The sequence below is a fragment of the Platalea leucorodia genome (genome assembly GCF_965183815.1).
Source record: "Platalea leucorodia genome assembly, chromosome: 7".
Lineage (NCBI taxonomy): Eukaryota > Metazoa > Chordata > Aves > Pelecaniformes > Threskiornithidae > Platalea > Platalea leucorodia.
Genome location: NC_138829.1, coordinates 70,385,080 through 70,398,240, shown reverse-complemented (window position 1 = coordinate 70,398,240; position 13,161 = coordinate 70,385,080). Strand labels below are relative to the sequence as shown.

Below are 13,161 nucleotides of genomic sequence, written 5' to 3'. Positions count from 1 at the left end.
TTACACTAGTATTATTTTGAATTTATCAGCTTATTCTTGAGTATGTAGCGCCCTTTTGTGATGCTTGTTTTTCTTTACTACAGGACAGTAACTGAAAAGGTTTTCAAAACCTTTCTGCATCAGCCAAACAAGACAATGGTATAAAAGAAGTTGGAAAAGGAATTGTAAGTGTTAAAGAAAATGTGGGTTTCATAGCATTTGGAAGCAGATGAATTAAATACATTGCCATATGTGAATCTCACTTGCTATACTCAGATATTATTAATTGAATATCTAACCACATATTCCAAATCATGAGTGCTTGAGGAACAGTAAAAATTGCATGTGTTTCCCAACACAGTACAGTTAGGGCAGTGGAAAACTTTTTCAACACTTTTAATGTGTTCTCTCTCTTTTTCAGGAGCCAGGGAGATGAAGGACTTATCTCCCTCATCTCAAAACTCCCTTTGCTGCTATTTCTCTTTTTTTTTCTTCAAATGTTCATATACCCATGTTAATTAATTTCTAATATAATTAAAAATAAATGTTTTTAGATAATTCATCATAGTTTGTTTGGTTTTTCCCCTCGGTGTGGAAGCATGAGAGTAAGTGTAAGAACAGAGAAGGCTGCAAGTGTCTTAGGTCCTCCACCTTTCTTTTTGGTTTCTTTCGGTTGATTGTCTTTCTTTTGTGACTAGGCCAAATTTTCAAATGCTGTCTCTTAAACAGAACATCAAAGTGCCACTTAAATTCCACCTGGCTTGCAGGGTAGGAGTGGGTATTGACTATATTCTCTGCTTTGTTTTTGTTCTTAAACAGAAACCACTGTTAGACAATGACCATTCCTCTTTCAAGGTAGGCTGAATTGTAAGGCTTCAGGATTGCAGGTGCATTTTATATGCCTGTATAATTATTTCTTTAACTGAACATACTGTTAAAGAGCTGGTACTTGAAAATTGTATCTATAGAAAGAACTTGAACATATCAGTTTTCTGCCTTCCTTAAAATTACTTTTGATGGTGTGATTATGATATGTAAATGTGGCTTATATGTACTAATGTGAAGATATTTTCAGCCTTAGAAACACAAACAAGACTTTCTTTCAAGAAAGTTGTGATAGTTCTTTATTGTGAATACATACAAATCATTTTCATAAATCATGTAATGGTATTTATAGATACTCAATGTTAAATGATTAATTTTAGTCACTGAACAGTTCTTATGTTTTACTGATTTATTTTACATAATTTTCCCTTTTTTGGATTTTTAGTGTACTTTGTAGAGTTTACAGTATCCCAGAGAACATACAAGTATTTTTACTTGATTTTCATAGAAGGAAAGTGTTTCAAATGGCTTATGTTTTTGACTGTATTGCAAAGCACTTTTGTTATTTCCTCATTATACTAACTGCTAAAGTAATATTCTCTGCCTGTTGTTTGCAGTATGGTAAATACATGATTTTGGCATTGTGATTTAAGCACAACCCTGCAAATTGTTCATTTGGGCTGGGGCAGGAAGAAGTTAATTCCACATTAAAATGTGCTTGTGGTGGCAGATTTATGAGGATTAGCCTAATTGTCTAAATGAAAACTCAAATCATTCAATTTCTGAATATTTTTAACTATACATTTACATGACATAACTGTAGGCTGAGCTTGTTGTTTCTTTCCTCTAAATATGATCATTTGGATTTGAATCTTAGCTTTTAATATTCTTACTCTGAAACAATGCTTTAGCTAAGGTTATTTTTTAAATTCTTAGCAGTATGTTGAAGGCCTAGTTATACTTTACCTACTTTTGGTCTTTGACGAATTTTTATACATCTATTCCTATTTGAATAGCTAAAAAGAAAGACATTAGTTTTCAGTGGGCATAGCTAATGTAACAGAGATCCATTTTTCACCGTCTGCAAATAGGAGCCACCTGTTTTTCCCCAGAACCACTAGAGATCTATTCATCAAGTACAACTGCTTCTATGACAAGCGACATATGAACTTGTATAGTCTGATCAAGCTTTCTTTCGAAATCAGTAGGTTCTCATCTTTCTGCTACCACCCCATAAGTATTGGAAAGCTGTCCTAGAATTTTGTTCATCTGCTTCTTTGAAAGCGTTGTCTAGATTCCCGTACGTACTGTTTGCCCAAATTGTCCTTTACATAGTTCCCTCCCACCCACAGACATTCACCCTGAAGTATTTATCAAGTTACTTCCCAGCTATTCTTTTACAAACTAAGGAGGGCAAGGTCTTTTGCATATATACGGGAAGTGACAAAAATCTGAAAGGAATACAATGGAAATAAGTGCACCGACTTGGTTTAGACGCTTATTTTTTTTCAGACATGCAAACTTACAATTATATGCATAATCACTCCTGGTCTTTATGCTAAGAACAAGCTACTTATAGTTAAAAGAAATTTAAAAAATTAAACCATAAGATAAAAGCAACACCACAGCCATGTTTTTGTGTAGTTTAAACAAATCTCTCTGCATTTTTAATAAGCACACGTAAAGACTACCCCTTTAGTTTTAGTACTGCTTATGTAACTGATCTTTGCAGATTATTGACAAGGAAACAAATTTATCGGCTAATGAAAGAAATTAAACTAAACTTGCAAACTCATATTTAGGGAAGGCGATGGAACAAAATATGTGCATATGCAGTACCTGACATTAAGGGCTATGTGCCTAGACCTGTTGACACCAAGGAAGAATGAATGTCCTGTGTTCCCATCACTTTTCAAAAGGAAAAATACATGTGCCACATATTTGACTGTGGTTGACTGCAGATGCTAGAAAAGGTGGGTGATACTACAGCATATAGGTGCAATTGGCATTGTATGAAGTTTTGCATAACTGATTGCGCCTGGTACAGTTTCTGTCTGTATCTATCTTAGGTATTTACAAGGCATCTATCACCTTGGTACCTAAGCAGTTTGAAAAATGCACCCACCCCAGGAGGCATGATGCAGATACAGGCAGAGGCCCAGGTCCAGAGCAGCAGAGGCAGGTCCCAGGAAGCTCCCCAACTGTGTTACCGCTGTTGTTGAGCTCCTGGCCCACTTGTTGTGGCCAAGGAACATCTCCACCTACCTGTCAGCAGGAAGACGGTACCCCACCCCTCACGTCCAGCTCCACTGGTGGGGAATCTGAAAAGGAAAGATAATGGAAAAGGCAACGATCCAGTAGCAGAGGTGAAACAGAAATGGTGGGATTTCAAAAGGAGGGATTCTTAAAGAGCAGCACATCTCAGGGGAGGGATCAACTGCCAGTCCAAGTGGCAGGTAAGGCACAACACAGGCATAAATCTCAAATGTTCTTCAGTGAACAAAAGTTAAAGAAATACCTCTGATGTCTCTAAAGTTTGTCTATATCCAAAGCCCTGCTCTGTTCTTGGCCTCTGTCTCAGTCCTCTATCCCTACAGCTGAATCGACTGTTCAGTTCTCTGTGTATCTCAACCCATAATTGCTACAATCCTAAATATGTCTAATAACAGACTTAAAGGACTCTCACTGGTCATGAATGTTGTGGTGCAAAGAGACAGCACGGTATAGCAGTGCTCCAAAATGGTGGACATATTAATGAACCTAAAGGCTGGAATAATCCTGGCTTCTAATCACCATGTTCAGAACAGGATCGGGCAAACCACAGATCACCCCTGCAGGCACAAAAGATGGAGCAGTTCTCCTGTGGCCACCAGGAGCAATTGCTGATCTACCACATCAGACCAAGCTCTGTATCAGCCAGTGAAAACACCCGTCCAGGCAGCCAGCTACGGGCTTCGCTGCAGAAACAGAGGACCTGTCTAACAGGAAAGAAAGGAGGATAGCCAGGACTTTGATGAAAGTTCACTAGTTACTATTACATGGACCACTTTAATAACAGATCTTGTTTTTTCTTTAAACATAACAGAATCAGTGAGATAAAACAAAAAACAGTCTTCAGAAACCTGTGAGTCCCCTGTGACTTTTGGAAATAGCTGCATAGTACTCTCAGTGATCAAACACTAAAGTTAAAGTGCAGTTGGTCACTGACTTCCAGATGTTTATATTTCCTTTAGCCCATATGCATGCTCCTTTCTGATTCCCTTACTTGGTCATTTAAGGATCAAAATGGGAGTCATGCCCTGTCAGAGCAAGGGACATGAGCCTAGGAACATGAAGCAAGTCACGACTCTGGAGACTGCCAGTTTGTTGGCTGGTATCACTAGGTATAAATATAAAGATATCTATAAAAGACACAAGTGACCTATTTTGCCTGTAAGTCGTACATATCACTGTGAGCAAAATGCTGCATGTAGGAATGGTGTGTAAGGTGGAAACAACTAGAAAGATCAGAGAATCTGACCTCCTCCCTTTGCTTCACACCTAAGGAAGCTAGCTTGTGCTTCTTTGTACCCACTGTATTTAAAGCTTGGTTTTAAGAGAGGGATTCTTTTTCAAGCCAATTAACAACCAAGTAAGATCAACCATGTGGATATATAGTTTGCTCCATAGCCAATTGTGACTTGACAGTCTTAGTGCCCTCTCTCTCTTTTTTTTTTTTTTTTTTTTTTTAAGAAGTCACCCCTTTGCCAAGGAAATGAGGTAAAGGCAGTTAGTTGAGGTAACTCTTTCAGCCAGCTTTAATCCTAGTGTTGGCAGCTGTTCAAAGCAGTCAGGCTCTTCTCTGGCTGATAAGGACAGTTTCTGGCCAAACCAAGTTTTCCAGTGCCCCTACTGTAACTGGCACACCTTTTCCACAGCACCAGCCTAGCTGCTGGTGCAATCATCTTACCAAGATCCGGTCTGAATTTAGGGCGACCTTTGGTCATCAAGGAATGGATTTACTGGGCAGAGACTGACACATTCATCAAGGTGATGTCAGCCGTTGACCTTCAGGCAGTTTTCCCACGATTGCTCTGTAGTGAATGAAAGCTTGTGTAAGGCCATGCCTGCAACGCACCCTCGGTTTCCCCGTGCCCTACGTCAATGCTTCACAAAGCTTCCAGAAACCGGAGTTGCTAGAGTCGTTGAACACTTTGTTACAAATAATAACAGTTATGAATATTCCTCCTTTTCATTGCTAGTCAAGTTAACAAACCTATCCTAAAACCTGTGAATGTATTCATTATTCATAAGTATTCGCCAATAGTTTCCACAATTAATTTTCTGCCCATGGGTTTTCACAGACTGTTTGCTTGTACTCTTTGTCATTTGTGTTATTGGTCACCTATGCCAGATGCTGTTCTTTCAGCTCTGAAAGGCTGAAAATACTGATTAGGAGGATAGCAATTGGTAAATTTTTATAGAGAATTAGGAACTTTGCACAAATTTATTATGTTTTTCAGAGAAACTTTTCTTCGCAAGCCTCTGGCAAGCGTGTAAACATGCACAAATAACAAAAGTGTTATGATCCCCCTGAATCTGAACAAACTAAACTCAGTGATACTATTTACAGAAATATTCATAAATTAATGTGGGGTTTGGAGGTTTTTTATTTTGTTTTGCTTCAGTTTTTTACTTTTAATTTAGTTTGGTTCTGTTACTTACCAATTGCTAGGTGGGCTCTGTTTAGAACACTTGTCAGGAAAATGGAGTTTTCAAATATGGGGAATTTTCTGATGACATGTCAAAAGAAATACAAAGACATTTTGTATGACCAGTGGCTCTACCAGAATGAATATTTATGATCCCTTATCTTTCTCCGATTCCATAGAATTTAACTGAAATGTGTGTTTGCTATGTGTGGTAAAAATAGGTCCCCTGTTTTTTTGTTCTTTTTTTCATGTGTACTCAAATACGAAAATGCTGAGCAATAACTTCATGGTCCTACACTATAGTTGTTAAGAGAGATTTGTTAATGCAGGATTGCAGCTATGGCTGTATTAGGCAAAGGGGGAGAAGAATTGCAAAGGAAGAAGCAGTTATTACAGTTAGGTTGATATACGGCCCCTTTCAAATCTCCATGGAGTGAAAGAGCCAATGATTGCATGACAGTTTGTCCCTAAAATTCATTTTCATAAGGAGCTCATGCCTTTTTACAAATACAATCTCATCCTCACTTTCCATAAAACATGCAACTGGACAGTCCAGCCAGACACAGACAGAACGTGAATACTTTGAATGTGAATACTTTGAAGTAGTGAATATACTAAATGCACAAATCATATCCATTGTTTTAGCATTCTAAAAAATCATAATTATATTAAGCCACAGAGAATCCCTTTTAGAGCAGTATAATATTGGAGGCACTTGGGTGTAGAAATAATGAGTGCCACGTTAGGATTAGGGTAGACAGGGACTGATACATAGGAGGAGGGATCCTTGGGTCTGTCAGAAGGAGCTTTCATTTAAAACCATATAAAATAAAAAAATAAAAAATCTAACAAAAAAACCCTGATTCATAAACAGAACCAGAAGTATCATTTAACATGACCTCAGCAACACCTTCCAGACGTAAGCTTACAGCTTCAAATTGAGGTCTGAAGAGCAGCATCTCAAGTATTTCAAAGAGCAGAAATTAATCCTTGAAGAATAACATTTTTCAAGGCTGGGATGCCAGAGAGTAGGCATGCCACTGATCTGGCATTCAGACCACTGTAGCATGAGCAGCACAGCCAGCCAGCTAGCAACAGTCAGCCACTGCTATTCAGGTCACAGTCTTCCCGACAACAGCGCTTCTCTCACGTATCCCTTGCCTGAGTGTGAGGAATGCAGGCTCTTTGGGCTGCCCTACTGCAACATTTTAGCCAGACCGCCCCAGATTAATTTCTGATGACCAAATTGTCCCCCCCCCAAAAAAACCAAAGCGGACTCATTTTTTTATCTGAAGCATGGAAAGGGTGAGAGTTACGGCCACTGACTCGCGTAATCAAGAATGGTGCTGGGCAGATCACGCTCTACTATGAGCCCGTGATTGCTGTGGGTGCAAAAAGCTTAGCCATTTCTAGCCTTTGGGAGTGCATTTCATGTAGGGGAGGATTTAGAGTAAGCACATATGTAATATCCTCCTCATTCACGTCTGTAACAATGCCTCTTTGCACACTGAGCTGCCACAGGGAAGCACTTGCACCCAGATTTCCACCATGTGCCCTCAGGCAAGGGAAGAGGTAGCCAGGGGAGGGCAAAACTAAGTTTATTTTCAGAAGACTATGAGATCCTGGCGAGCAATGCCCTCAGATAGCATTACCTACTGTTTGGAGAAAAGAACAAGAAAATCCGGCAAATGTTGGGGAGGGCATTGCTCGCGGGATAAGTGCTGTGGACGGCCACCCTCGTGCTGCAGCAGTGGTTTGGGAGAGAGCGCACTGGGGGTGGGGGTGACGTGAGACGTCGGACAAAAGCGAAGATAGCCAGCAGTGCTTCAGAACAACAAAGGGCTGCCCTCAGCCAGTGGTGGAGCACATCTGGCACCCCAGGAAGCTCAATTGGACACTTGGCCCTGAGCTCGTCCCAGGGATTTCTGACTGACACCACTGCAGTGCATAGGTGAGCTTTTTGATAGGTTCACTGACATTTCCTGTCACAGTCACGATGAGGTGAATTGGTAGTTCCTGCCTTGGGATGCAGCATGGCTGTGTGTGTTATGGGTACAGGACAGTGTGCATTTATACCAAAAGCCGTTGATAACGTCAACTGCCACGTGCCCAATGCAGTCACTAAACTTTAGTCCGCCCTTCCGTTTGCCCAAACACATACACTCTGGCTTCCCAACTGGCTTCTTTCTATGTGTTGTCCAATGCATGTAGATACCTCCATCTGCCTGGCCTCAGATACAGTGGTTGTTGCTCCTCTATTTGATTGCCAGATGTCACTGGGGAACAAGATGGGGAGGTTCCTGGATCCTCGGGGCAAGCCAGCCGTCACCGAGGGAGCTCGCCGTCCACACCGGCCGAAGAACAGGAATCTTCGGTGCCTGCCTCTGACGAAGACTCACCGGCTAGGACCACAGAGAGCTGGCAGTGGCCGTTGTCCTCGTCTGAAACGCACAGCAACGTTGGGGAGGATTTTGAGGGATTTCAAACACCAGCGCGGACTCCGGAGTGTACCATGGACATACAGTCTCCCGGGGATCAGTCACTCAGTAGGACTCCTCAGTTTGAAAGTGACTCTCCTGAGGAGGAGGGAAATGATGAAATGAATGAAGAGCACCGCGGTGTTGAGCCTGTCCCTAGGGATCGGGGTTGGAGAGGGCAGCCCCAGCTAACAGAGGGAGAGAAGCTGTTGATGGAAACCAACAGTAGGATTGTGCAGCTGCTGGAAAATATCAAGAGGGAGCATGCACAGTCCATGGGTCTCATGTCACAGTCCATGGGCCGTATGGAGCTGCAGCTGGGCATTGTGGCTACCTCCACAAGAGCCATCCATAACTACCTGTCAGAGATTTTAGCTTTCCTCAAGCAGCCAAGGACACAGGTCCTTGAAACACGCATCTCCCAAAGAGCCACCCCTCATGTCGAGTTAACCTGTGCCTCGACATGGACTGGTGAGGACGCAGTGGCATCCTCCACTGTGTGCTTACCAGGGGCCGAAGGGACGAGCGACTCTCGAGAACCACCGCAGGCCACGCTGCCTTGTCGCAGTGGCCGGCTGCAGAGAGCCATAACCGAGAGGGCCTCGTTGCCCATGCCTACACGCCAGGCAAAAGGGGGAGGGAAGAAAAAATAACCACACCATAGGATTTTTAGGGTTTTTTTTAATGTGCCTGTCCTTTTAATTCTTAGCCATAAGGCCATCAGTGGCAGAATTCAACCATTTCCTACATTGGCTAACATTGTATTCTGGCTGACTAGATTAGTCTAACATTTTGTAGTTTATATTTGCACTGTTAACGATGTGTGCTGCTGGTATTTGAAGAACATTTGCCTCTGTTCTTTCACTTTAACTTCATACGAGCATTTTTTTACTCTGTGCCAGGCATTCATTGCTTTTCTTACAAATACAAGTCATTTCTTGAGGCAGCTGTTTTTTGAGTTTTCTTTCTCCATTATCCCATCCCCTCTGAGCAAGCATTCTGGACTTGGTGGTAAGTATACAGGTCTTGGCAATACTCGCCTCCAAAACTGTGTTCGATCAGTCTTTGCCTGGTGTTTCTGGCATGCTAGCCTGAGGTGTTGGGGTTAGCCTGTACCGGATCATGATCATTCTTATCCTCTGTGGGTCTGACCAGCTCACTTTCTAAGACCCTCGGTGGAGCTAATCCACATGTCTTGGCTATGTCGTACAATAAGTAATGTTGCCAGGATCATACCTCATATTTATCTTTTGGGGCCTGTATAGTGACGTGCCACCAGATCTATCTAGGCACCTGACTCTCATTTTCAAAGCTCCTTTTATGATGGATCTGGTGGTTTGATGGGCAGCATTATAATTTTTCCTCTGAGAGAGTCTGGGGATTTGAAACAGGAGTCACTAAGCAATGTGTTCTACGGGGATAAGAGCCATCTCCTGCAACAAATCTATTAGGAGGAGTCTGTCCCCTGTAATTATCACAGATATTAATTATTTAAGAAAAAGAAAAAAAGCAACTTGCCTAGCAGCCAGACCTCTTGAGAATGTAAAAGTCATGACATGCTGTTGGGTACTGTGCTACTATGTCTGTGATTAAGAGCTTTTCATCAGAGATGACCTACATGTTGATAAAATGCAACTCCTGTCTGTGCCTTTAGGCCATCTAATTTCCTGAGGGCTGGCACCCTGAGCAGAGCATGGGTGCAATTGGTAACCTTCAGGGCAGATGGAAACGCACTTTGCAATAAATTATTTTATATCTGTTGGTGCTGCCTCTCTCGGGGGAATTTAATATAGTGGCACTCAAATTGCTATATGCATGCAGAGGCATCAGACTGGCTTATACATGTGGTATCCCTGACAGTTCTCCGAAAGGATGCTGTTACCAGGAGCCCCTTGAGCAGTGGTAACTAATTATCACAGGTGTAGCATGGCTCCTGTGTTTGACTCTCAACATACCGTTGTAACTTCTCGTAAAGGTTCAGAAGATTTTATATGGCAAAGCAGTGATGAATTCCTCCTCTGGCAAATACTAGAGAATCATTGTAGGCCTAAAAATCCTCTCGATGATTACAGCTGAGCTGCGCTCTCTGTCCAGTGAGCCATAGACTCTTCTTCCCTGTCTTTCTGCAAGACTGAAGTTCTTCAAAATAAGCAGATAGTATTTTGTTACTCTACCAGTCAGCCACAAATTGCTCCCTTATAAGTGTGTGTGCGTGCGTGCTTGTGGCTGTACTTTATTAAATGACCGGTTTAACGACGAAATGCCGCTGGCATGGCCAACCTCCAATGTAGGCTTTTTCCACTACAGAATATTTCTTCCCTTCCACCTACATCCAGCTGCGTTCCTTTTAAGAATACCATTGGAGGCGTGCTTCTTTGGCCACACTGTCGACACACCTCACACCAGGTGCAAATTTTTGCATCCATTCTGTGGCTTTTTTATATCTATCTCTTTTGTTAAAACTGTTTGTAAAGGTATCCTCAGAGACTTTCCAACACAAGCTTCTAAGATTCCCCTCTCGTTGGTACGAGAAATGCATGCTGCAGAGTATTTAAGATCACAAGGAGGTTGGAGAGAAGCCGATTAGTAAGCCTGACAAATTACTCCACTACGTGCGGCCTTTTGAACATGTGTTTCTGGTGCATACATGGTTTGCACACTGGTGCTGTGGATATGAACAGCCTAGTTAAAGGCAAAGACAAGTGAAAGTTTGTCCCAATATGCTTACGTCTTATTTCTTTGGGATGAGTTTGAATGAAGCTATACAATTCAGCCAGTTAATTTTCTTGGCCTAATTAGCACGTTTGATAATACAGTGAGAATGTTATTACTTTACGTAGTGCTTTCACTTCAAAAGTGTGGTGCAGTTGTGGCCAGATGCTAAGATTTTGACGTATTCTGCAGGACCCGCCATGTAGCTGCTGCCATTTAGAATAAATCTCGTTCCACACACTGGCTGCTTCTGTAGCTTCCGATTTTTTTGTTGTAGTTTTAAAATTACAACGTCCACTCTACCTCTGATCAACTCTACTTTCTGATCAACAGCAGTAGAGCAAAAGAAGAAGCTCGCAGATGTAGCAGTGCTGCCGCTGGAAATACTACGCGAGGAACCCCTAAAGAGTTCCTTGCAAAGCAGCTTAAGCTTTAACCTTCTCTCCTCTCCCATTTCTCAGTGCTTTAGCTAGACTTGGCAAGGCACAAAGCACCACTTGAATGGGAGCAGCTATAGGGTGAGGAGGACTGAAAACCTGTCTACAGACAAGAAACCTGCAATACACTTACACAAAACAAAGTTTTTTCCAACTGGGAATAGTAGATGGTATTAAGGATTGGTACCAACTGATATTTTGGTCAGATCCAAAATTAGGATCTGACTTCTAGCATTGTCTAGCAAAATCAGTGCAGTTGGAGGGTGTGTATGTTTCATCCCCAAACAAATATTTTCATGCTTTCCAAGTGTCTGTCATAGCCTCATCACTCTTTCCCTGTAGCTTTTTGTTGTCTGAATGGGTATATGGTTACATGTGTCTGTTAAAAATAAAGGGGATCAGTTCTTACATGGTATATTTATATTTCTTATGTACAGATTTTGAGTACCTAGTGCTTCAGTTCCCAAAACTTCCTTCTTTCTGTATCCCAAAGACCAGTTGTTTGGCTTCTGGGATGATAAAAAGGGTGGGAGAGACTTAACAGGAAATCTCTGCCCAGTTGAAGCTCTTGGTGATAGATCCCCTGAGTACGATTCTACAGTCTAGCCATATTTTTGCTGTATAGGTCAAATGTTCATGGTTACACCATTGCTTTCTGATGCCTTTTGCTGAGCAGAAGTGCAGATATTTTTCTTTCAGAAGTTCACAGTTTGTATTACAAAGTCTTATGAAATGTGACTTGAAGTTTGTTTTATTTTTGAATACGTGTGATGATTTTAAGAATTTTTTTCCTTTTCTCCTTCCACTGGATGATTTAAAACACACAAAAATAAAGCAGACCAATGAAAAGAATTGAATGCTAACTTCAATTGAAAAGAAACAGCAACACTACTCTTGTGAGACAGTTTTCAACAGTGTTCAGCTTACTGATTCTGCTCAACCTTTCCTGTCCTGCCTGCTCCCTGACCCTCTGTGACACTGAAATATCCACTTCTAGGAGAACCTTCTTCCTAACCAGAAGGCTAAAAGTTCTTCCCTCTCTTCTTCTCCCATTTAAAATATCATCCTTGCATCAGCCAGATCTACTGTTTAGAGGGATCAAAAGCTCTTTTCCTCCTGCCTTATTCCCATCCATATCCATATCCAGGGCCCTGAGTGCGCTGCTCTCCAGTGAGAGGTAAAACTTAAATCCCTAAATCTGATACTTGGCATAGTAACACCATCTCTAAACCACCAAAAACCTGGGGTTTTTTTAAGTCTCTAGGATCCTACTGAAGTAGCTATCCTTGTTTGCTGAAGCAAATAACCAATCATTTGGGAGATGGATTTAATTGCTGAAAAGTAACGTTGCTCTGACTCACATTGTGGAAGCCTAGGAGCCAGGCTAAGGTATTTCACTCACATAAATACCACAGGCTATGTAACTAATCCTTACTTTGGTGAAACTTCAAAGGAAAAGACACTAAATTAATATGTTACAGTGCAGTCTGTGCTTTCTTAGGAAAGCAAATGCAATGGAAGGCGTAGTAAGGAAACCCGTTGGTATGATTCAAGTTTGGATTCTAGTACAGGTTCAAAAATCCAACTATTCTGCTGGCTTAGGCTAGTCATTTAATTTCTCCATGCCTTAGTTTCATAGTAAGTGGCAATAAAGGAGCTGTCAGGCTATAATTAGTTTATTATATGGTACTTTGAGGTCTTCAGTCTGAGGGAGTAATGTTATTTAAATACTGATGAACCTTGTTTGTGACCAAAGTTGGAGACGGGGCTAAAACTAGCACTCTAAACTTCAGAAGATCTTGATTAAAGTTTTTCCTATGTTTTATGATCACATCATACGGTAGATCAGAATCCCAAATCCAAATGTTGAAGTTCTTGTTCAGATTTGGACTTTGCCTGTTGGTCTGTTTCTGACCACAACTAAATACATTCCCAGACTGTGCAGTTATTAAAATAGAAAATACATATAAAAGTTTCATTTAAACAAATGATGCAGTTACTAATGCTAATCTAATAATCGAAGAGTGTGAATAAATTAGG

General features: G+C 41.3%; 1 protein-coding gene across 2 annotated transcripts in view; it reads left to right on the top strand.

Annotated features, from left to right (window-relative positions):
• SHANK2 (SH3 and multiple ankyrin repeat domains 2) overlaps window positions 1–13,161 on the top strand; it is a gene marked incomplete at both ends in the record, with an annotated part of 314,082 nt that overhangs the window by 283,781 nt on the left and 17,140 nt on the right. The gene's annotated exons all lie outside the window — the stretch shown is intronic.